Genomic DNA, 10272 nt, shown 5'->3' with positions numbered 1-10272 from the left:
GTGCAGTCGACGCCGAAGGCTGTGCACTCGACAATGGAACAACAAAAGTAACAGAAGCCCGGTTGATGTCCCTGGACTGCTGAATCACCGGTTCCGTCACTGGTGTCGACTGAGGCGTTTTGCTAGTTGATGTTTTCCTACTCGAAGTCCTGCTCCTCCTTCCCGTGGGCCTCAGTGGCACATCCTCGTCGTCGTTTGGAAGTTCAATAACATTGGGCGGAGCTGCAAAGGAGTCAATCGCAAGTGTTCAGTCGACCATCAAAATGGCTGATAAAGTAAAAACAAAATGGCAAGAGTTATACCCGCGTTGGAGCTGGCTGCGTCTTCCATATCCTCATCATCATCATCATCTTTATAAACAGAAGTCCCAAACGTAGCAGCACTTCAAATTTCAAAATTCACTCAGTCAGGCCTTCCGAGGTGAGTCGACCAAAGATCAAGTCATTCCAAACTAAGAAGTCGAATTCAAAGATTACCCGGAAGCAATGGGGACATCCACTTTGATCTTGGGCAAAGCCTTCCGAGGTATTGACGGCGTGACTTTGGGCTGCTTTGGAGCCTTCTCAGTCGGCACAGGAGAAGACGTCCGAGTGCGCTTTGAAGTCTGTCCAGTCCGTGCAGTCGCTTTGCCACGGATACTTGCTGGGTCATGGGTATGCTTGGATCGCCTTTCGGTGCGAGGGGGGAGTCGACTTCCTCACCACCGCTTAAGTCGTCACTCTCCTCGTCTTCTCCCCCATCAGAATGCCAGTCGCCGCTGTCACCCCCGCTCGCCTCTCCCTCTTGCTCGTGCTGCTGCTCCCTGTTGGGCATCGAATACGTCTCAGTATAAATCTGCAAGACACATAGTCGACCGGATATCAGTCGGTTTCAAAAGCAATTACATGTCAGAACAAAAAGACACTCGGAAGGAAACAGTCGGACCTTGTCTGGTTCGTTGGTGTTGTCAAATGGAGGGACCCTCCTAGACCCCCTGGGGTTGTCCTTGTTGCCAGTGATGCCCTGCAACCACTGCGCCACCATCTCCTCATCGACTTCTTCCGGATGGATCCGAGTGCTATCTTCAATACCCGAGTACATCCACATTGGATGATCACGGGCTTGGAGTGGCTGGATACATCGACTGAGAAATACCTCTGGCGAGTCCATGCCAGTCAGGCCATCGCGAACAATTTGGACTACTCGATCAACCATCATATTCACCTCCACTTTCTCAGCTGGAGTCACTTTCAAGGGGGGGGGGGGGTTCTCAACTCGATCCATGGAAAACGGGGGAAGGCCAGTCAACTGTCCAGGAGTTGGCTGGTCCTTGCAATAGAACCAGGTCGACTGCCAACCTCTGACTAACTCAGGAAGAATCATAGATGGGAAAGTGCTTTTACACCTCATCTGGATCCCTAAACCTCCACACATCTGAATCACGTGTGTCCTCTCATCACCCAGATTAGCCTTTTTACAGACTGGGAACCACAAGTGAAAATGTGCTTGAAGAGACCCCAATGCAGTCGACACCCCAGAAAGTTTTTGCACATGGACACGAATGCAGCAAGGTATGTGATGGTATTGTGAGAAAAGTGATGAAGTTGGGCTCCAAAGAAATTCAAAAAACCCCGGAAAAAAGGATGTGGGGGCAAGGAGAAACCGCAGTCAACGTGAGTGGCGAGAAGGACACACTCACCCTCTTGCGACCGTGGTCCTGTCTCGTCCTCCGGGAGCTGCCAGGAGCCATGGGGAATCAATCCCCCTTCCTCCAGATCCTCCAGATCCTCCTGCTGGATCATGGAGCGAATCCAGTCACCCTAAATCTAGCAGGGCGGCAGGCCAGATCTCGACGACGACCTGCCACGGCTCATCTTTTTGCCATTCGCCTTCGCCGTCACCTTCTTCGCATGCTCCAGGCCCGCCATCTTGTCCTTCGCCATCGCTGCGGGTTGCGCTCGCGCTAGGCGGCGGCATCGAGGGAGGAGACGGGCGCAGTGGAGAAGCAGAGGAAGGAGAAAGGAAATGGGGCGCACAATGCAAAGGCACCGGCCCAGACGCCTTATATGGGCTTGTTCCCCAAGTGACTGACTTGTGGGCCCAGGCAATCCTGTCAAATCCCGCAACAGTCGCGCGCGCGGTATGTGGCGAAAAAGGTGGCATGATGATCGAGGCGCCCCTGCCTTATCCACTCTGATTACCGCGCCCTCTCCGCCCCGCACGCTTCTCAAAATTTCGAATCCCGCGAGATCCGGGAACAGCAGAGCAGTCAATCATGCCGAAGATTTTATACCATATTAAACACTCGAAGCTTATCACCAAAGTTCACTCGACAACTTCTGAATGGCTCAAGGCGACTGAAAATAAAGTCGAAGTTTTTTGCATGGTTCACCAATCCAAGTAAAGTGCTTCCCAAGCATGAAAGTTGGGTCGGAACCACCTTCAACTCCATGTCCACTCGGACCCAGAACCATTCGGGGGCTAATGACGATGACATGTACCTAGGGTAGGGCAATAGACCTAATGTAAGCACCCTACCCAAGGACACTGCCCTACAGTCAAGGACATTTAAAGGGCAGCAGATTCTACCGACTGAAATCACCACAGGACACAACCCACTCGACTGAGGGTTCACCCGGATAGCCCAATTCCATTCGACCAGGATATATTCATTCGACCATACCAGAAACCACTCGGAGAACAGAAGATCTATGGTCACTCTGAATGACAACGGTTGGGTGTTCACTCTGTAGTCTTAATGATCATTTATATGACTTTAATGCTGGCCTTACCAGTAACGCTCCCTCTTTATGTACATTGAACCCCTTGTAACGTGGGCTGGCTGGGGTCCTGGCGCACTCTATATAAGCCACCCCCCTCCACTGGCACATGGGTTCGCACCCCCTATAAGTTCACGCATAATCCAATCGACCGGCCTCAGGGCACCGAGACGTAGGGCTGTTACTTCCACTGAGAAGGGCCTGAACTCGTAAATATTGCGTGCACAACTTCACCATAGCTAGGACCTTGCCTCCTCATACCTACCCCCCATTCTACTGTCAGACATAGAACCATGACATAACCTAGGAAAGTGTGTCCGGCCAAAGTGATCGAGTGTGTTGGAAAACGTGGTGCACCCCTGCAGGGAAGATTATCTATTAATAGTCGTGTCCACGGTAACAGACGTTCAGACTTATATCCTGATCTATTATAACTAGAAATGGATACTTGAGATATGTGGCTCCGGGATTGCTTTCTCGCAGGGAGTCGAGGAAGGATCTCTGGGCATTAATGCTACAACATGTTTGTTAATTATAAACTGCTATTATTTACTCTTCTACATGCTGCAAGATGCTTGGAGCTGCTTGAAGATGCTAGTCTTCGATAGGCTAGGCCTAACCCTTTATTCTGGCTTTCTGCAGTTCAGTCCAAAGATACAACCCTTCCATTTGATACCAATGCATACTTAGTATAGATCTGATGCTTGCGAGTACTTTGGATGAGTACTCACGGTTGCTTTGCTAACCCTTTTCCCCTTCTTTCTTCTTTCCGGTTGTCGAAACCAGTTGGTGGATCCCAGGAGCTAGATGCCACCCTGACTACTACAACTACCCCGAGGGTGCCTACTACTACGCGGAGACCACCAACGACCAGGAGTAGTTAGGAGGTCCCAGGAAGGAGGCCTTCCCTCTTCGATCATGTTGCTTTTGTGCTAGCCTTCTTAAGGCATCCTTGTTTAACTTATGTATGTACTCAGATATTGTTGCTTCCGCTGACTCTTGTGTATCGAGCTTTTGTATTAGAGCCCTCGAGGCCCCTGGCTTGTAATATAAAACTTGTATTATTTCAATTTGTGTCTCGAGTTGTGTTGTGATATCTTCCCGGGAGTCCTTGATCTTGATCGTACACATTTGAGTGTATGATTAGTGTACATTTGAATTAGGGGCATCACATAACTCATCTAGCATGAAAGATATTGACCACCCCCTATCGCTTCGTGAGCAGTACGGGCATACAAAATGAATTTTTTTGAATGACTAGAGTTGGCACATGCAAATTTACTTGGAACGACATGTAAATATCGCATATAGGTAGATATAGTGGACTAATTTGGCACAACTTTGAATTTAAGGAATTGGATGCACAAGCAGTATTCCCGCTTAGTACAGATGAAGGCTAGCAAATAGATTGAGCAGCAACCAAACGAAAAAGGTCATAAACATGCATTGGGAATAGCTAACACTGAATAATGCATCATAAGTAGGATGTAACTTCGTTACATAACTATTGACTTTATGTGCATGCATAGGGAATCACAAACCTTAACAACAATATTCTTACTAGATCACAATTACTCACCAGCATAACTCACATATTATCATCTCCATATCGCACAACTATTGCAAGGAATCAAACTTATCATATCCAATGATCTACGTTAAAAGTTTTTATTATATCCTTCTTGAATACTCATCACATTGGGACCAAATTCATATCTTGTGCAAATTACCATTACTATTACAACTCTCAAAAAGATATAAGAAAAGCATGAGAGTTCATCTATTTCTTTAAAATATAATCACCGTTGTGCTCAAAAAGATATAAGTGAAGCACTAGAGCAACTGCCTAGCTCAAAAGATATAAGTAAAGCACATAGAGTATTCTAACAAATCGTGAAAAATGTGTGTCCCTCTCAAATAGGTGTGTCCAGCAAAGAAGATTGCGAGAAAATAAAAAGTAAACAAAGCAAAGACTCATATAATACACGATGCTCCAAGCAAAACTCATATCATGTGATGAATAAAAATATAGCTCCAGGTATATTACCGATGGTTGGTAGAAGAAAGAGGGGATGCCTTCCGAGGCATCCCCAAGCTTAGATGCTTGGGAGTCCTTGAATATTACCTCGGGGGTGCCTCGGGAATTCCCAAGTTTAGGCGCTTGCCACTCCTTATTTGTTCATCCATCGTGATCGCACTCAAAACTTCAAAACTTCAGCACACAAAACTCAACAAAACCTTCGCGAGATCTGTTAGTATAATAAAGCAAATCAGTAATTTAGGTACTATTGCAAACCCATTCGCATTTCACTATTGCATTACACCTACTATATTATAACATCACTATGGCTTATACCCACCAATACAATCCATAGATTCATGAAAAAAAGCGAACAACGCAACAAAACAGAATCTGTCAAAAACAGAACAGTCTGTAGAAATTCGAACAATGACCATACTTTTTAACTCCAAATATTCTACAAAAATTAGGAAAACATGGAAAATTTGTATATAAATTTTGTGTAAAAAATCAAAATTTTATCACGCTCAAGCAAATTTTAACAATTATGCTACTAGACGCAAAATTTTCTAGTTTTGCACAAAATCAAAGCAACTATAATCCAAATCATCCCAAAGGCTTTACTTGGCACAAATGCTAATTAAAACACAAAACACAACTATAACAGTAGCATAATTGTGTGCACACAAGAAAACAGAAAAATTAACAAGAAAATTAAGATAACTATTGGGTTGCCTCCGAACTAGCGCTATTGTTTTACGCCCCTAGCTAGGCATAATGCATAGTTTCAAGTGTGGTCATCTTTCAAATTAACTACATAGGTTGCCCTCATAATATATTCATATGGCTGCTTAATTCTTTTTCTAGCAAAATTGTTCCATACCCTTCTTTAACGGAAAGTGAAATTTTCCCTTCTTGCATATCAATGACAACACCTATGGTTTGTAAGAACGGTCTACCAAGTATTACTGGGTAAGACAGATTGCATTCAATATCAAGCGCGATGAATCAATAGGTATATAATTCCTATTTGCAAGAATAAGAACATCATTTATTCTACCCAAAGGTTTCTTAATAGTAGTATCTGCTAAGTGCAAATTAAGATAACATTAATCTGTATTGGTAAAACCTAGCACATCACATGGAGATTTTGGTATTGTGGAAACACTAGCACCCAAATCACATAAAGCATTGCACTCATATTTTTTATTTGACTTTATTGGTGGGTTACCATTCATCATATAATTTCCTAGGTATCGAAATCTCCAATTCAAGTTTTTCTTCTGAAGTTTTCATCATCGCTTCTACAATATGTTTAGTAAAAGCCTTATTTTGCTCATAAGCAATGGGTGAATTTAACATGGATTGAAACAAATAAATACACTCTATCAAAGAACAAGTATTATAATTAAAGTCGTTTTAATCCAAAAGAGTGGGCACATCACTATCTAAAGTTTTTACCTCTCCAAACCCACTTTTATCAAAAATTTCGTCAATATTTTCACCCTCCGAACTATGGGGGCGCCTTCTAGCTGACGTTGACTCTTCTTCAGTCCCCTCTTCATCAAGTTTCACATTGCTAAATACAGATTCAATAGAAGAATACCAATCATTTTAATATTGTCATCATTACTATGATAAAAACCGGGCGGAATCAATTTTTCTAAGAATTCTCGCTTAGCCCTTAACCTAAAGGTTCATTCTTTACTTTCATCCACAGAGACATAAGGACCTTTAATTGATTCACTAATATAAAACTTGGGTGGAAAAAAATTAGATTTTAGATTTTCCACATCACAATTCTATCCATACTCCTAGACATATCATCAAGTTTACTCAAATTTTCTTCTCACATCGTATTGAAAACTTTCTGAGCATTAATAAATCCTTTATATTAATTTGAAGATCAAAGGGCATCCTATTATTATTGTTATTATTATTATTATTATTATTATTATAAGAATTACCATTGGAATTGCCATAATTATTAGAGGAATTTTCAGGGAACGACCTAGGATTAAAATTACCTCTATAAGCATTACTATTGAAATTGTTTCGCGAGACAAAATTCACATATACGGGATCACTATTTCTCTCAATCAAAGTGGACAATGGCACATCATTAAGGTCAATAGGAGCATTTTTACTAGCAACCAATTTCATAAGTGCATCAACTTTATCACTCAAAGCACTAATTTCTTCAACCGAATTCACTCTTTTACTAGTAGGAGTTCTTTCAATGTGCCATTGTGAATAATTTTCCATAATGTTGGGGATATGACTATCGGGTATGACCCGCCCAGGAGGGGGCGGGTCATCCCTATGGCGATTCATCTCTATGACGCCCAAGAGTATAATAGCAATGGCGGTTCATAGATAGGCTTAGTAGAGGGCCCAAACTCGAAGGCGGCTTAAGGCCCACGGATATAAACCGCCATGTATATGTAGACTTGTATTGTAAGGCATGTAAGATAAGTCACCGAGCCGGACACGTTGTATGAGCCGGCCGGGACTCTGTAGGCCGCAGGGCGTCAACCCATGTATATAAGGGGACGACCCAGCGACGGCTTAGGACAAGAGACAATAGATCGAGAGCCAGGCTAAGTGTATTCGCTCCCTGGTCATCGAAACCCTAGCAATACCACCTCAAACTGGATGAGGCCTTTACCTTCACCGCAAGGGGCCGAAACAGTATAAATTCCTCGTGTCCTTTGTCCTATTTAACCCCTTTAAGCTAATCTCGTCGCAGTGGCTCCACAACTAAGTCCTTCCATGAGGACATCTGTCGTGACACTTCCACGACAGTTGGCGCCCACCGTGGGGCCAGCGCACGGTGGTTTCGAGTTCTTAAAGGGCAACTTCAAAGGGATCAAGGGATACGCCGTGGGCCGGATGACCAAGAGTCGTCGCGGCAAGCTCTACATCGATGACGCAGGCTGGGGCCCCAATGCCGGCTCAATTGAGTACGGGTACCAGGTCCCCTTTGACAGAATTCACGTCTTCATCGGCAAGATCGGCGAACCGGGCCTTGAGCCGGACATCTGCACCGACATCATCGAGACGGCTCAGCGTGCGAGATCCGCTCGAGTTCAGCCCGCCATGAATCATGCCTTCGTGGGATTCATCCATGGAGCAGAATCTGAGGATAGATCGACATCTTATGGGGAGACGGTTCATTAATCTGATGGTGAGTCATCCACCGGTAAGACCGAGTCATTGTATCAACTGCAAGACGGCCGGTTTGGTCGCTGTTCCGATGGCGACAGTATTCCGGACCCCTGCGAGCCGCCGAACCGGGTTGCAATCTTCATGGCCGGTACGCAGCCAATACAGCATTCTTCAACTGTAGTGGCATTGATTTCCGGGTCAGCAGTGGCGACAGCGGCCGGGGCAGGAGGCCCTGCCCGACCGTTGCCTCAAGTTTTGTCCGATTTACTAGACACCTTGGCGACACTGTTGACGACGGAGGTTAACCCGGATAACCGAGATCAGCATAACGCGGAAGTCGCAAAATTGCGAGATCAGATAGCTCAAGCTAAGGAAGACCTGGTGGCGGAAGATGCCAGGATGGCCGCAGAGCGGGTTACATTGGATGCTCAGGCGCAGCGGATTCAGTCGGAGTCCTACTGGCTCATGCTAGATCAGAACGCTTCAAACAAAGTCATGAGGAGGAGGCACCAGACTCGTCTACCCCAGGTTTACGAGGCAAGAAATCTCTTTAACACGCCAGGAGCAGGAACCAGTAACTCGCCAGTGGTAAACCGGGTTGAAGCGCCTGGGACGGGTATGCCGGTTCAGTCGCACACGACGGACCCACCTCGTCAGAACAATACCCCGCCACTACACATGCCGACACCACCGGGTTATTACTCTAACCCTTTGGATAACATGATCGCTGTGGCGTCACGATTGGCGGCTCTCCCGGTTGAAGGCGAGTCTCCAACGGCGGTTGAACTACGAAGGGCTAGAGAACTCCTTCAGACAGCTTTGGTTCAGCAGCAGGCTTACTCTTACAGTCGTGACAGGATTCATTCTACCCCTCGCCCGAGCCGGAGTTACAGCAGGCATATCGATGAGCCGGCTGTGCCAAGTAGTAGGCGACACCACAATCTGCCCCGTGGACATAACCCGACGGGTGATGGAGCTGATGCACAGAATGTAGTGGATCAAGGCAGGGCACGTCAGGAGGCCGAACTGGCAGCTCAATATGCGGCCCGTCAACCTTCTCCGGTTCGTCCGACGAGTTTGGTAGAGCCAGGTGTAACCTTTAGGACTTTGGGCGTGCCGTGTTTGGTACCGGCTTTGCGTAACGTACGTTTGCCCAAGGATTTCAAGGGTCCCCGTAAGGTGCCCAACTACACTGCCGACTTACCTCCTGAAACATGGGTGGAGAGTTATGAGATGGCAATGGAACTGCTAGATGTCGACGATGCTGCATGTGATAAGTACTTCACCATGATGTTGGAAGGGACAGCTCGTACTTGGTTGAGGGGATTGCCAGCCAACTCCATTGGTTCATGGGCCGAGTTAAAGGCCTAGTTTATCCAGAATTTTAAAGATGCGTGCAAGCAGCCCATGTCAATTGTGGATTTAGCCTCCTGTGTCCAAGAAGAAGGTGAGTCGACAACCCATTGGGTGCACCGGGTCTCAACAGTCTTGCACTCGTCGGATCGCATCAATGACGATTCAGCAGTCTTGATGTTAGAGAACAATTGTCGTTTCACGCCCCTAAAGTAGAAATTAGGGTGGCTCAAACGCCACTGCAATGACATAGGGACACTCATGGCGGCTCTGGTTAAGTATGTTGTCTCTGATGGTACCAAGGACCCCGAGTCTGATGATGAAAAGCCGGGAAAGGGAGAGAAGAGCAGCAACACCAGAGGGCAGCAGCATAACCCGGCGAATCATGGAGGCAACGGTAAGCGCAAAGCTGATAATAGTTTGGACTTTGTGGCTAACACCAATGCGCAGAGTAATGGTCAGCGTCGTAAGGGTAAACCGCCCCCATGGGCTGGTGGGTCCGGCTTCAATCTTGAACAGATGCTAAATCAGCCCTGCCCAAGACATGGTACGCGAGAAAGATCGTCTGGGCACCTCTGGAAGGATTGCTTCATCATGAAGGAGTACAAAAATTCCAATCTTTTTCAAGACAGTCATGGGCCGGGTGGTGGCTCAGGATCCGGCTCTCATGGACCGGGTTACGGCGGTGGCGGCTCTAACTCTGGATTCCAAGGAAATCAAGGCAATCACGGCAACCAGGGTGGTTACAATCAGCAGAGTAATCAAGGGAGTCAACAGCAGCAACAGTCTGGTTATCAAAGCAACCCCAAGCAGTTGAATAGTGGACAATATCATGTCTTCACCACTAGCTTATGTAAGCGCGACCATAAGCTTCATAAGAGGGTAGTCAATGTTGTTTAGCCGGTGGTTCCTGTCACGACCGGATTTTCGGGATATAAATTTTTCCAGAAAACGGCCTTTGTGCTCATCAGC

The sequence above is a fragment of the Aegilops tauschii genome, chromosome 6, assembly GCF_002575655.3.
Source record: "Aegilops tauschii subsp. strangulata cultivar AL8/78 chromosome 6, Aet v6.0, whole genome shotgun sequence".
NCBI lineage: Eukaryota > Viridiplantae > Streptophyta > Magnoliopsida > Poales > Poaceae > Aegilops > Aegilops tauschii.
The sequence above is the reverse complement of the archived record's forward strand: the minus strand, read 5'-3'. Positions refer to the sequence as shown.